The following is a 12996-nucleotide window of genomic DNA, read 5'->3' as shown; positions in this document are numbered from 1 at the left end:
CTGGATACATGGCCAGAGCTTAGCCAGTATGCATTGGAGGTGCTAGCTTGCCCTGCTGCTAGTGTATTATCGGAACGCGTCTTTAGTGCCGCAGGTGGTGTACTAACAGACCGTCGCATGCGACTATCCTCCGATAATGTTGACCAGCTTACTTTTCTCAAAATGAACAAGGCCTGGATCTCTCATGAATTTGCCAGTCCTCTTCCAGAATAAATAATTGGTTGGCAACAGTATCCAGGTCTCCTGTTGTGTTCATGTTTCTACCACCTGAACTGTAATCCCTGAGCTCCAACACCGCCAGTTGGCGCTCAGAAGTGCTGTCTGCACAGTCAACACTTGCTGCCGTGTTATTGGGGTTCAGTAACGTCTGCTGTTCCCCTGCTGTGCGGACGGCAATTTCTCCTGCTCTGTCCACATTCTCACTACTACAGATTTTAAAGTTGCTCAAATTACACCTCTGGCTCCTCTGTTTTCAGTATTATCCCTGAGCTCCAACATCGCCAGTTGGCGCTCGGAAGTGACGTCTGCACAGTCAACACTTGCTGCCGTGTTATTGGGGTTCAGTAACGTCAGCTGTTCCCCTGCTGTGCGGAGGGCAATTTCTCCTGCTCTGTCCACATTCACACTACTACAGATTTTAAAGTTGCTCCAATTACACCTCTGGCTCCTCTGTTTTCAGTATTATCCCTGAGCTCCAACACCACCAGTTGGCGCTCGGAAGTGACGTCTGCACAGTCAACATTTGCTGCCGTGTTATTGGGGTTCAGTAACGTCAGCTGTTCCCCTGCTGTGCGGACGGCAATTTCTCCTGCTCTGTCCACATTCACACTACTACAGATTTTAAAGTTGCTCCAATTACACCTCTGGCTCCTCTGTTTTCAGTATTATCGCTGAGCTCCAACACCGCCAGTTGGCGCTCGAAAGTGCTGTCTGCACAGTCAACACTTGCTGCCGTGTTATTGGGGTTCAGTAACGTCAGCTGTTCCCCAGCTGTGTGTCCGGCAAATTCTCCTGCTTTGTCCACATCCACTGTACTACTAATTTAAAACTTGCTCCAATTACACCTCTGGCTCCTCTGTTTTTAGTATTTACCCTGGGCTCCAGTACCGCTAGTTGCTGCTCAGAAGTGCCGTCTGCACAGTCAACGCTTGCTTCAGTGTTATTGGGGTTCAGTAACGTCAGCTGATCCCCAGCTGTGTGTCCGGCAAATTCTCCTGCTTTGTCCACATCCACTGCACTACTGATTTAAAACTTGCTCCAATTACACCTCTGGCTCCTCTGTTTTTAGTATTTACCCTGGGCTCCAATACTGCTAGTTGCTGCTCAGATGTGCCGTCTGCACAGGCAACGCTTGCTCCAGTGTTATTGGGGTTCAGTAACGTCAGCTGATCCCCAGCTGTGTGTCTGGCAAATTCTCCTGCTCTGTCCACATTCACACTACTACAGATTTTAAAGTTGCTCCAATTACGCCTCTGGCTCCACTCTGTTTTTAGCATTTACCCTGGGTTCTAGCACCGCCAGCTGTTTCCCAGCAGTGTCTTTGGCACGGGTACTCCCTCCTGCCCAGCCTGGTTCCAGCACGTCAGCTGTTTCCGGGTAGTGTCAAAGTCACTTTGCCTCCAATGCGTTGTCCTGTCGTGTTGCAGTCGGGTTAGCCGACTCTATGGTGCCTGCAGTTTAGGTGACTCCTATGTGGGCTGCGGGATCTGGCAATGAAGGCTGGTTCCATAGTGCCAATAAGACAAGCACCCCCTGTAGGACTGTGGGTTTCGGTAACTGCGGCCGGCTTGCAGCCTTGCAACTTTTTTTACATGGGTACCTTCTGCTACCCATCCGGGTTCCAGTACCGTCAGCTGGTTCTCGGCAGTGCCTTTGGCTTAGGTGCCTCCTTCTCGGTATCCAAGTTCCACCAACGTCTGCTGGTCCTTGGTAGTGCTTTCTGGCACAGGTTCCTCCTGTTTAGTAACCGAGTTCCAGTACCGTCAGCTGGTCCTCAGTAGTTCCATTGGCTCTTGTACCTTCTGTTACCCATCCGGGTTCCAGTACCATCAGCTGGTCCTCGGTAGTTCCATTTGCTCTTGTACCTTCTACTACCCATCCGGGTTCCAGTACCGTCAGCTGGTTCTCGGCAGTGTCTTTGGCATGGGTACTCCCTCCTGCCCAGCTTGCTTCCAGCACGTCAGCTGTTTCCGGGTAGTGTCAACGTCACTTTGCATCCAATGCGTTGTCCTGTTGTGTTGCGGTCGGGTTAGCCGACTCTATGGTGCCTGCAGTTTAGGTGACTCCTATGTGGGCTGCGGGATCTGGCAATGAAGGCTGGTTCCATAGTGCCAATAAGACAAGCACCCCCTGTAGGACTGTGGGTTTCGGTAACTGCGGCTGGCTCGCGGCCTTGCAACTTTTTTTTACATGGGTACCTTCTGCTACCCATCCGGGTTCCAGTACCGTCAGCTGGTTCTCGGCAGTGCCTTTGGCTTAGGTGCCTCCTTCTCGGTATCCAAGTTCCACCAACGTCTGCTGGTCCTTGGTAGTGCTTTCTGGCACAGGTACCTCCTGCTTAGTAACCGAGGTCCAGTACCGTCAGCTGGTCCTCGGTAGTTCCATTGGCTCTTGTACCTTCTGCTACCCATCCGGGTTCCAGTACCGTCAGCAGGTCCTCGGTAGTTCCATTGGCTCTTGTACCTTCTACTACCCATCCGGGTTCCAGTACCGTCAGCTGGTTCTCGGCAGTGTCTTTGGCATGGGTACTTCCTCCTGCCCAGCATGGTTCCAGCACATCAGCTGTTTCCGGGTAGTGTCAACGTCACTTTGCCTCCAATGCGTTGTCCTGTCGTGTTGCGGTGGGGTTAGCCGACTCTATGGTGCCTGCAGTTTAGGTGACTCCTATGTGGGCTGCGGGATCTGGCAATGAAGGCTGGTTCCATAGTGCCAATAAGACAAGCACCCCCTGTAGGACTGTGGGTTTCGGTAACTGCGGCCGGCTCGCGGCCTTGCAACTTTTTTTTCATGGGTACCTTCTGCTACCCATCCGGGTTCCAGTACCATCAGCTGGTTCTCGGCAGTGCCTTTGGCTTAGGTGCCTCCTTCTCGGTATCCAAGTTCCACCAACGTCTGCTGGTCCTTGGTAGTGCTTTCTGGCACAGGTACCTCCTGCTTAGTAACTGAGTTCCAGTACCGTCAGCTGGTCCTCGGTAGTTCCATTGGCTCTTGTACCTTCTACTACCCATCCGGGTTCCAGTACCGTCAGCTGGTTCTCGGCAGTGTCTTTGGCACGGGTACTCCCTCCTGCCCAGCCTGGATCCAGCACGCCAGCTGTTTCCGGGTAGTGTCAACGTCACTTTGCCTCCAATGCGTTGTCCTGTCGTGTTGCGGTTGGGTTAGCCGACTCTATGGTGCCTGCAGTTTAGGTGACTCCTATGTGAGCTGCAGGATCTGGCAATGAAGGCTGGTTCCATAGTGCCAATAAGACAAGCACCCCCTGTAGGACTGTGAGTTTCGGTAACTGCGGCCGGCTCGCGGCCTTGCAACTTTTTTTTACATGGGTACATTCTGCTACCCATCCGGGTTCCAGTACTGTCAGCTGGTTCTCGGCAGTGCCTTTGGCTTAGGTGCCTCCTTCTCGGTATCCAAGTTCCACCAACGTCTGCTGGTCCTTGGTAGTGCTTTCTGGCACAGGTTCCTCCTGTTTAGTAACCGAGTTCCAGTACCGTCAGCTGGTCCTCAGTAGTTCCATTGGCTCTTGTACCTTCTGTTACCCATCCAGGTTCCAGTACCATCAGCTGGTTCTCGGCAGTTCCTCAGCCTTCTTTTACCTTCTGCTACATTTCCAAGTTCAAGCTTTTTGAAATGGTTCTTGGTAATCACTCTGGATCTCCCTGACGAGTACCCTGAAGACGAGGACCCTGAAGACCACCCTGAAGAAGACGAGGACCCTGAAGACGAGGACCCTGAAGACCAACCCGAAGAAGACGAGGACCCCGAAGACGAGGACCCTGAAGACGAGGTCCCTGAAGACCACCCTGAAGAAGACGAGGACCCCGAAGACGAGGACCCTGAAGACAAGGACCCTGAAGACCAACCCGAAGAAGACGAGGACCCCGAAGATGAGGACCCTGAAGACAAGGACCCTGAAGACGACCCAGAAGAAGACGAGGACCCCGAAGACGACGACCCTGAACACGAGGACCCTGAAGACCACCCCGAAGAAGACGAGGACCCCGAAGACGAGGACCCCCGAAGACGACGACCCTGAAGACCACCCCGAAGAAGACCAAGAAGATGACCCTGAAGAAGTTGACCAAGAGGACAAAGAAGAAGAAGACAACCACCAAGATACAGAAGAACAAGAGACAGAAAACCAAGAAGCAGAAGTACAAGAAGCTGCAGAACAAAAAGCGGAAGAACATTAAGCATAAGACTAAAAATCAGAGCAAAATATAATATCTAAATTATAAGCAGAAGATGACTAAGCAGTGTATGGGGGTGAGTCCGTTCCTCCTCGTGGTGCCCCTGGAAAAGACCTGCTGCTGCAGGCCAAACTGAACGCGGACAAATCCTGTTGTAAATCTTTTGTGACGGGCAGAACGAAAGGTGTAATGTTCAAACTTTTATAGATAACAACTACAGGAATGCCTGTCACAAATAAGAATATGATGAAGAAGAAGAATATGAAGAAGATGAAGAAGTAGAATATGAAGCAGAATAATAGTTGAATAAGAAGAATATGAAGAATGTAAAAAAAAGAATAATACGAAGAAGGTGAAGAAGAAGAAGATGAAGAAGGTGAAGAAGAAGTTGATGAAAAAGATGCTGATGCTGAGGATGATGAAGGAGAAAGTGTGGGAGAAGTAAAAAAGAAGGTGAAGAGCATGGAAGTAGTGAAACATAAATATCTGACAAAATATAAAAATACTTAACATAGTCAATATTTCCGTAACTCAGAAAGACTTAAAAAAAATATTAATTCCAGCTATTCCATTTGATTGGGCTAAACCTCTATGCCTTTATTGTCTCCCCCACCTCCCCCAATACATTCTACATTATTCTTAGTTGTTTTCCTTCATGTAGAATTAACCTACAAGGAAAGAAAGGGTTTATTTTCATTCCGATATTTCTGTCCCATTGACTTGTATTGGTTTCCGGTATCGGAATCGGCGATATCCGATACTTTTTGGGTATCGGTCCGATCCAATCCGATCCGATATTTCCCGATATCGGAAGGTATCGCTCAACACTAGTCACAATCGGTCTGAGCATGGGCCGCTAATGCATGGACTGGCTGCAGGTCTCCTGACCTTAGCATGATAGCTTCATATATTGCTATGAAGCTGCCACTCTCCAGTCGGGAGACCTGCAGCCAGTCTGTGTATTGCGGTCCGATATCGGACCACTTTTGCCTGGACGTCTGAATGAGCCTTTAAATGCCAATTACTTGATAGATGCATGTAGTGTACAGCAAGTCGTCAATAGTAATTGAAGTTGATCTCCGCTTGCTTACTCAGGACAAATGTCATCCCTTTATCCACCATGGATAATAAAATGCCACTTGGAGGTCCTCCCAGGATTGTGGTCAGTCCATCTAATCAGCAAAGTGGCAAACACACATTACACAGCATGGAGATGCGTTTCATCCATCCGGACTTTCTCTCTATAGCTACATTGATGTCTCTTCTTTGAATTCTTACATTTCTTTCCCTCATGCAGTAAATTCTAAGCATCGGAAGTAACCATGGCGTTCAATGACCATAAATTTATAGAGGTGAAAGAACTCCTATGCGACATGTTACGTCTGCAGGAAAGGACAGGTAGTAGTAACATAGTACCAGCTCATTCCCGTATATTACTTTGGTTTTGACATCAAAATGTTATTTACAAACAGTCGGTGGAAAATTTCCATTGCGATGTATTATAAAGGAACAATACATTCTCTTTGAAAAATGTATTAAAATGATTCATGTGACACAATTGACATCCCGGCTCTCAAGTGTGTCTTTTATTCCAAAGTCATTTTACTATTCTGCAGTTATGAGAACTGACAGTCAAATACAAGTGTAAATTGTATGTGAACTATATTGGACAGACATCTGTGGCATTTAATGATTTGTATTGTTAGTAAACTGAAAAATAAAAGCCTCTAGTTATTCAAAGATGGAACAGTAGATGGCAGCACAGAGCAGCACTAGGCAATCATTAGACATGTCTGCTTTTTAAGTTCAGTGTTGGAGCTGCCCCAACTGACTGTTAGTTGTAAGTGCAGGCGTCTGCGAGCAATAACAGCTCAGCTAAGAAGTGGTAGACCACACAAGCTCACAGACCCACATAGCTCATTTCAGATTTTCAAATTGCCTCTTGATATATTGTCAGGACAGGAACTGATTTTATGAGGAGCTTCATGATCTGAAGCCGCCACACACAAACCTGATATGGGCAATGCCCAGCGTCAGCAGGATTGGCGTCAATCACACCACCACTGGACTGAGAAGCCCTGGAAATGCATTCTCTGAAGTGAGGAACAAGTCTCCCCATCTGGCGGCTTGATGCAGGAGTCTGGGTTTCATAGATAGCATTATACATTTGAGGTAGGAATCATTGCCTTGCCAAGTGTAAATTCTGCAGAAGGAACAATGTTCATCATTTCGGTTGATCCTCTTAGTTCCAGTGATGAGGAATCTTAATAGACAATAATGTCCTTCCATCTTCATCTGAGTATAGCCCTTTCTAGATTTTAGGCCATGTTCACACGTTCAAGTATTTTACATCAGTATTTGTAAGTCAAAACCAGGAGTGGAACAATCGGAGGAAAAGTCTAATAGAAACACGTCACCACTTCTGTATTTATCACCCACTCCTGGTTTTGGCTTACAAATACTGAGGTAAAATATTGACCAAATAATCAACGTGTGAACATGGCCTTAGCATTATAATGCTGCCATGCACAAAATTATTAGATAATAGAAAATCTTTTTGGTATGGGATGGTTGGGGAGGGGGCTCGCCAATTTCTACTCCATCCATGAGTTTGCAAGTAAAATAAGTATCAGGCCAGGCCTCCTCATCCACTGTTAGAGCCCAACCGCCTAAATGCTCTTGAGGCTTGAAGGGCTATTCGTAGATGGGTATTGTTGGTCAGAGCATGTAAAAACAAGCAATTTTACAGTTTAGTGTTTATTAAAATTTGTAACCATTCTTGAGATATTAATACCATTCTTTTGTATACAGCTCAGTGACTAGGTGACCCAGCGCCATTGCTGTCTCCAGCAGCCGTGGCCGAACGTGCATTTCTATTGAGATTGGAAGCGCTGCTTTGAAGCTCGTCAGGATTGCTGGAGCGCACTGTTACCTCCGTCCTAATCCATCCAGGCTGAATTTTATCAAACAGTAAAGTGCAAAAGGATGTTTTAACCCTTTAATGAACTGGACTAGGTTTTAATTCAGATATTCGACAGGTATATAGGAATGTGATGTTTAGCTGATACCATGTTTTTGGGGGTTAAAACTACTATGGCTGCCTGTTATATATTGTTATATATTTTTTTTTATCTAGTTTTCTTATTCATGAAGCATAAGAGGAATTACATGTTTGTTTGTTTTTTAATCCAGAAAAGTGGTGCAATTTTTTCCTCACTTGTCATCCGTGTGCAGTCCGTATGCAATCCATTTTTTAATCCCCGCAGCTATTAATCTTTTACAGGACCATTTACAGTTTCCTATGCTATGTAAAAATCAGATGCCATACTGATGGTCCGATTTTTTTCTCACACCCATCGGAGTGAAATCACAGCATGCTGACATTTTTTTTTCTCATTTCGAATAAAGCTGAGAAAAAATACGCAGATCTGCACTGCCTCATTGAATATCATTAATCCGATTATTTTTTTCTCGCATTTCACTTGTCCGATTCATACGCTAGTGTGAACGAATCCTTACTCTAGCCCGCATATAGTTCCTTTCTCTCCCACACCTTCCTCACTGTCTGTGCAATGTACAAGTGTGCTTGTTGCAGCTATGTTTCTTACTGACAGTGGGTCCTGTGGACACAATAGGGACACGTCCTCTGTGCAGTGCACTTGGGGTCTCTACATTGTACATTGAAAGTGAGTGGATGCATATATGGACCTGCTTATTTATCATTTTTATTGCATGCTAGCTATTTTCCCTTATACATCTCTTGAATATCTCAAACTGAATTATGGAATAGGACTGGAATATAAAGCTAATGTAAGTCTATGGAGCTGTATTTCTATATGCTCCATATTTTTCAGTATGCACTGCAGTATGATCCATTCCTGCTTCCATAGAAGTCGACGGAGCCTAAAAAATATGCAGCTTGAATTTTTATTCTCATGTCGCATGGAACATGATAAGGAAATGCTAAAGACAATACAGATAACACACACTGGCTTAAATGCAAAGAATATAATTTAGAATTTGTGTCAATATTTTAGGCCTTTTTTTTCAACAGTACCAATACCAAATTATGACCACAATGGTTCTCCTGAAACTAACTTAGATCCTCTTAGAGTTATATGGTGATCTAAAGGCCCCCATGAAAATTAGACAAATGAGGGCTGAACCCGCCGACCGGTAAGCTGTCCAATGTTTCCCAATGGTGGGCTTCAAAAAAATGGCCCCGGAGGCGGCACATGCGCAGACTGAGATCTCAGAAGCCGAGATTTCAATCTGTGCATGCGCCGCCTCCAGGGACCATTTTCCCGAAGCCCACTGCCGGGAAATCAATGGGATTTCGCTCACCGCCGACATTTTCCAAAAGCCCAGGGCCGACAATCTCGCACTACCGGGACACTTCCTCCTCCCAGCCCGGGGCCCATAGTATCGCCCCACTCTTGCCGCTGCCGGCCTCCTGCAGCAGCAACCCTGTCTCTTGTGACCCCGCTCCATCGCAGCCGCCGCCTCCCCAGTAAGCTACATTCGGATTATAAAGTGCACCCCCATTTTCCTTTCAAATTTGGGGGGAAAAAGTGGCTCTTATATTTTGAAAAATATGGAATATTATGGTCGTTTGAGTGGCCTTGAGGCATATAGAGAAAGTATAAACTGGCTGGACAGTCAGCTTCAGTCGTGGTCTCGTGAGTAGTGAAATTATTATTATTTTTTCACTTTCACAGCCCTCTACGAATCAGAAAAATGGAAGTCAACAGGTCTCCATTTTGATGAATTCTTGTGAAGCAACTCACAAAAAATTTGGATTCAGGAGACACTCTATTTCATCACGTAAGAGGACATACCACAATTTGCTTTCATATAGGACTTTTCAAGATTACATGTAAATCAGAATACACAGAGTAATAGCAGGAACAAATGGCAGTCTCGGTATAAGGCCTCATTCAGACGTCCGTGTTGTATCCTATTTTTTTTTCATGGATATAACGCGTACCCATTATAATCTATGCTGCTGTTCATATGTCAGTGTCTTTCTGGCGGCATGGATGAAAAAGGCCAATAGAAGTCTATGAGTCCATGAAAAACACATACAGCACACGGATCAGTGTGCCGTCCATGCAATGTCTATGTTTAACATTGCAAAGCATAGGAGAAGCTTTGTAATATATTTATTCCTTTATCCATCCGTAAAAAACACTGATGACACAATGATGGTAAAAACAGACACCCGGAGCATACACTGATGGTAAAGACGAACACATGGAGCACACACTGATGGTAACGACGAACACATGGAGCACACACTGATGGTAACGACGAACACATGGAGCACACACTCATGGTAAAGAGGGACACACTGATGACACGGTACCATTTTTTCACGTACATGTTTAAACACGGCTGTGTAAGACTTAAAAGGGACTCCTAATATGTGGCCATATTGATGAATCCTAAGCCAGTATTACATTAGGCTGCACCATGAAAACGTATGGCATTCATGGGAATCGCTGTCCCTCTCATACAGTATCAGGGGTGGACATATTGTTGCAACCTGTGAGGCTGGACAGGGGCCCAAGAGGTAAAGGGGCCCATTTCTACCCCTAAAGCAGGTGGGATTGTGCATTTTTAGGAGCTCTTGGGCTGCAAAGAGTCCATATTGTGTTCACACACACAGGGGCCCTTTTCTGTCGGTGTCCACCAGTGTACAGTAGGATATGTATCAATAAGTGAAACAAACCTGTTTATACCGTGTTAGGCACTTTCACTAATTGCTTGATTTTCTGATTATTTTGGTAACAACGCCCCTTCTTGTGGGAAGCCTAAACTCCCTGAAATGTATTATCCCATAAAAGACAAAGGAGACAATCAAGCACAATGCTCTGCTAGAATTGCAGGCTTAGTCCTCTGTGTGACTGCTGAGCATTGTTTCAAATGGTATCAACATTACATAGGACATTTTCATTTGTAAATGAGCAGATAAAGAAAGAGCAAAGAGTCCTATACCCCGGCCTCATCCGTATGAAAAGGCCTCATGAACTGACACACTGAGGTCATAATTGGGATCCATAGGAGGCAATTAAGCTTCATTCACACCTGCACCTTATGGAATGACCAAAGCACTTCCAAAACCCAGGTAAATGTTTGTCCTTTCCTGAGTCTCCCTTCCCCCTTCTGCTCTTCTGTTTGTTCTTTGCACCTTTCTCAATAGCAGATAATGGTCTCATTTCAGACCGTCACAGCTGAGGTGACCAGAGAGGACAGATCAACAATGTCCCTCTCTCAGGACCCCAAACAAAAGGCTTGTCAGGACTATGAGAATCTCAGCCCTGTTGTCATTCTGTTTTCACAGGTGTCCCCTCTGAAATTAACTACTTTTTTTGCAGCTGCTTTGTAATGAAAAAAGTTTGTAAAAAGAAAGAAGCTGTTTTCTATGGGAACTTCATTTTCTTGCAATTCTATTCATGCATTGATGAAAAGGTGGAAATATATCCAGGACTCCTGGAATCAGGTGTTGTAGTGGTCGAAAAGTAAAATGAAGGCTAAGTTCACACAATGAGTTTTTGGTGCTGCACAAAAAAAAAGCGTCTTTCAATTCCAGCAAAGTGGATGAGATTTATAGATATCTCGTGCCCACGGTGCTTTTTTTTTCTTTTCTTTTTACTTATCGTAAATTGACCTGCTGTGAATTTTTGAAATACGCTACATGTGAATTTCTCTTGCAAGTACATTGAGTTTTATGAGAAGATATTGCCCATAGAATTGAATTGCATAAGATGTGGAAATTCTGCAGGAAAAAATGCATGTGCGTTTTTAGTAAATGCATTAATTTGCTCATGACTGTATTAATAAAGTTATATCTAAACCATATACCAGGAAGTTTAAAAAACAAAGCAGCTTTATTTAAAATATTACATAACAAGGAGGCAAAAACTGCAGCGTCAAAAACAATAAAAACTCATGTAAAAAATGGACTCAAAAAAGCAATGAAAAAATGCATGTAACCTAATAGGTGCAGAAAATCTGCAACATTGAAAATTCACCAAATACTCATTGCAGGGGGACGTGACCTTAGGCTGTGTACCCACAATGAGCTTCTGGTGAGTTTTTGATGGTGTATTTTGGCTACATCAAAAATGCAGCATCTTCCAGTTCCAGCAAAGTGGATGGAATTTATAGAAACCTTATGCTTTTTTACTCAGCTTAAAGCCATGTTCATACATTTAGTATTTGGTCAGTATTTCACATCCGTATCTGAAAGCCAACACCAGTAGTGGGTGATAAAATGTAGACGTGGTGACGTGTTTCTATTATACTTTTCCTCTGATTGTTCCACTCCTGGTTTTGGCTTACAAATACTGAGGTAAAATACTGACCAAATAAATGAATGTGTGAACGTGGCCTAAATTGACCTGCGATGCGTGTTTCAAATCCGTAACATCTCAACTTCTCTTGTGGGTACGCTGAGTTTTCTGTGCAGATTTTCCCCATAGACTTGCATTAGATGCGCAACTACAATGTGAACGCAGCATAATGAAATCTACGCAGCTGCTTCTAAAGGCAGCATGTTGCAGAGGAGTTCCTATTAGTTATAACAAAAATCTTTGAATAAATCAATTGTACAAGCAAATATAAGAAACATAGAATAATGTTTATCTGCTAAAAATATATTCTAATCTGCAATTATGAGCCAATTCTTCTCATTTCCCTGCCTGCTAGAGTGATTATTCACTCTGAAAACTGCTAAAATCTGCCCTGCCCCAGGCAAGCTCTAAGGTTACAGATTACTATTGAAGAGGGTGCTGCAGAAAGGGGATCAAAGTGAGAGAACAGCAGAAAAATACAGTATTTTAGGCGGTTGTTTTTTTTTTTTTAGCTCAAGCCAATTGTGGATTCACAGCTACACTGCTCAATACTGCTATATGTACCCAATACTACTTTTTCTTGTAACGTGTTAAAAAGAGACAGCAGAGCAGGATCCCTCATGTCCGAGTGTGCTATGTATGGGAAACCTCATAGCAGAATGCTAGAGCAGTGACAACTGAAAATTAGAAAGAGAGCCTGTAGAGGAATTTTTTTTAAAGAATGCATTAGACAAGTCTTATAATGGCCTTATATAGCCTTAGGGTATCTTCACACGTATTGTTTTTGCTAAGTATTTTACACAGCATACTTGGTGCATAAAATACCCAGTGGTTTACAGCACCAGCATAATAAATGAGATGTCTGAAATCTCATGCACATGCTGCATTTTTTTCTTGGCGGTTTTTTGAACCCTGCTGTGTTTTTGCCAAGACGCAGCTGGTCAATTCTTTCAGCCTTTTTGCAGCGCTTTTTACCCATTCCAATGAATAGGTGAAAACGCAAGTAAAAAATGTAACAAAAAATTGTATGGGTGTTTTTTCTGCCACCAATCAGGTTTTTGGGGCAGAACAAAAAGTTGCGAAAATGCAATAAGTGAACATACCATTAGTCCTCATGTACCCACAAGATAATTTATACTGAACAGTAATCCAAAATGACAGGCATGCTTTAGTCATTGATACGGCATGGTATGGTGCGCTGCTTCTCAGGAAGAAACAGGCAAAAAAAATCAAGA

This window comes from Phyllobates terribilis, unplaced genomic scaffold (assembly GCF_046119375.1).
Source record: "Phyllobates terribilis strain yellow unplaced genomic scaffold, ASM4611937v1 Scaffold_11__3_contigs__length_659146591, whole genome shotgun sequence".
Taxonomy (NCBI): domain Eukaryota; kingdom Metazoa; phylum Chordata; class Amphibia; order Anura; family Dendrobatidae; genus Phyllobates; species Phyllobates terribilis.
Note: the sequence above shows the minus strand (reverse complement) of the source record.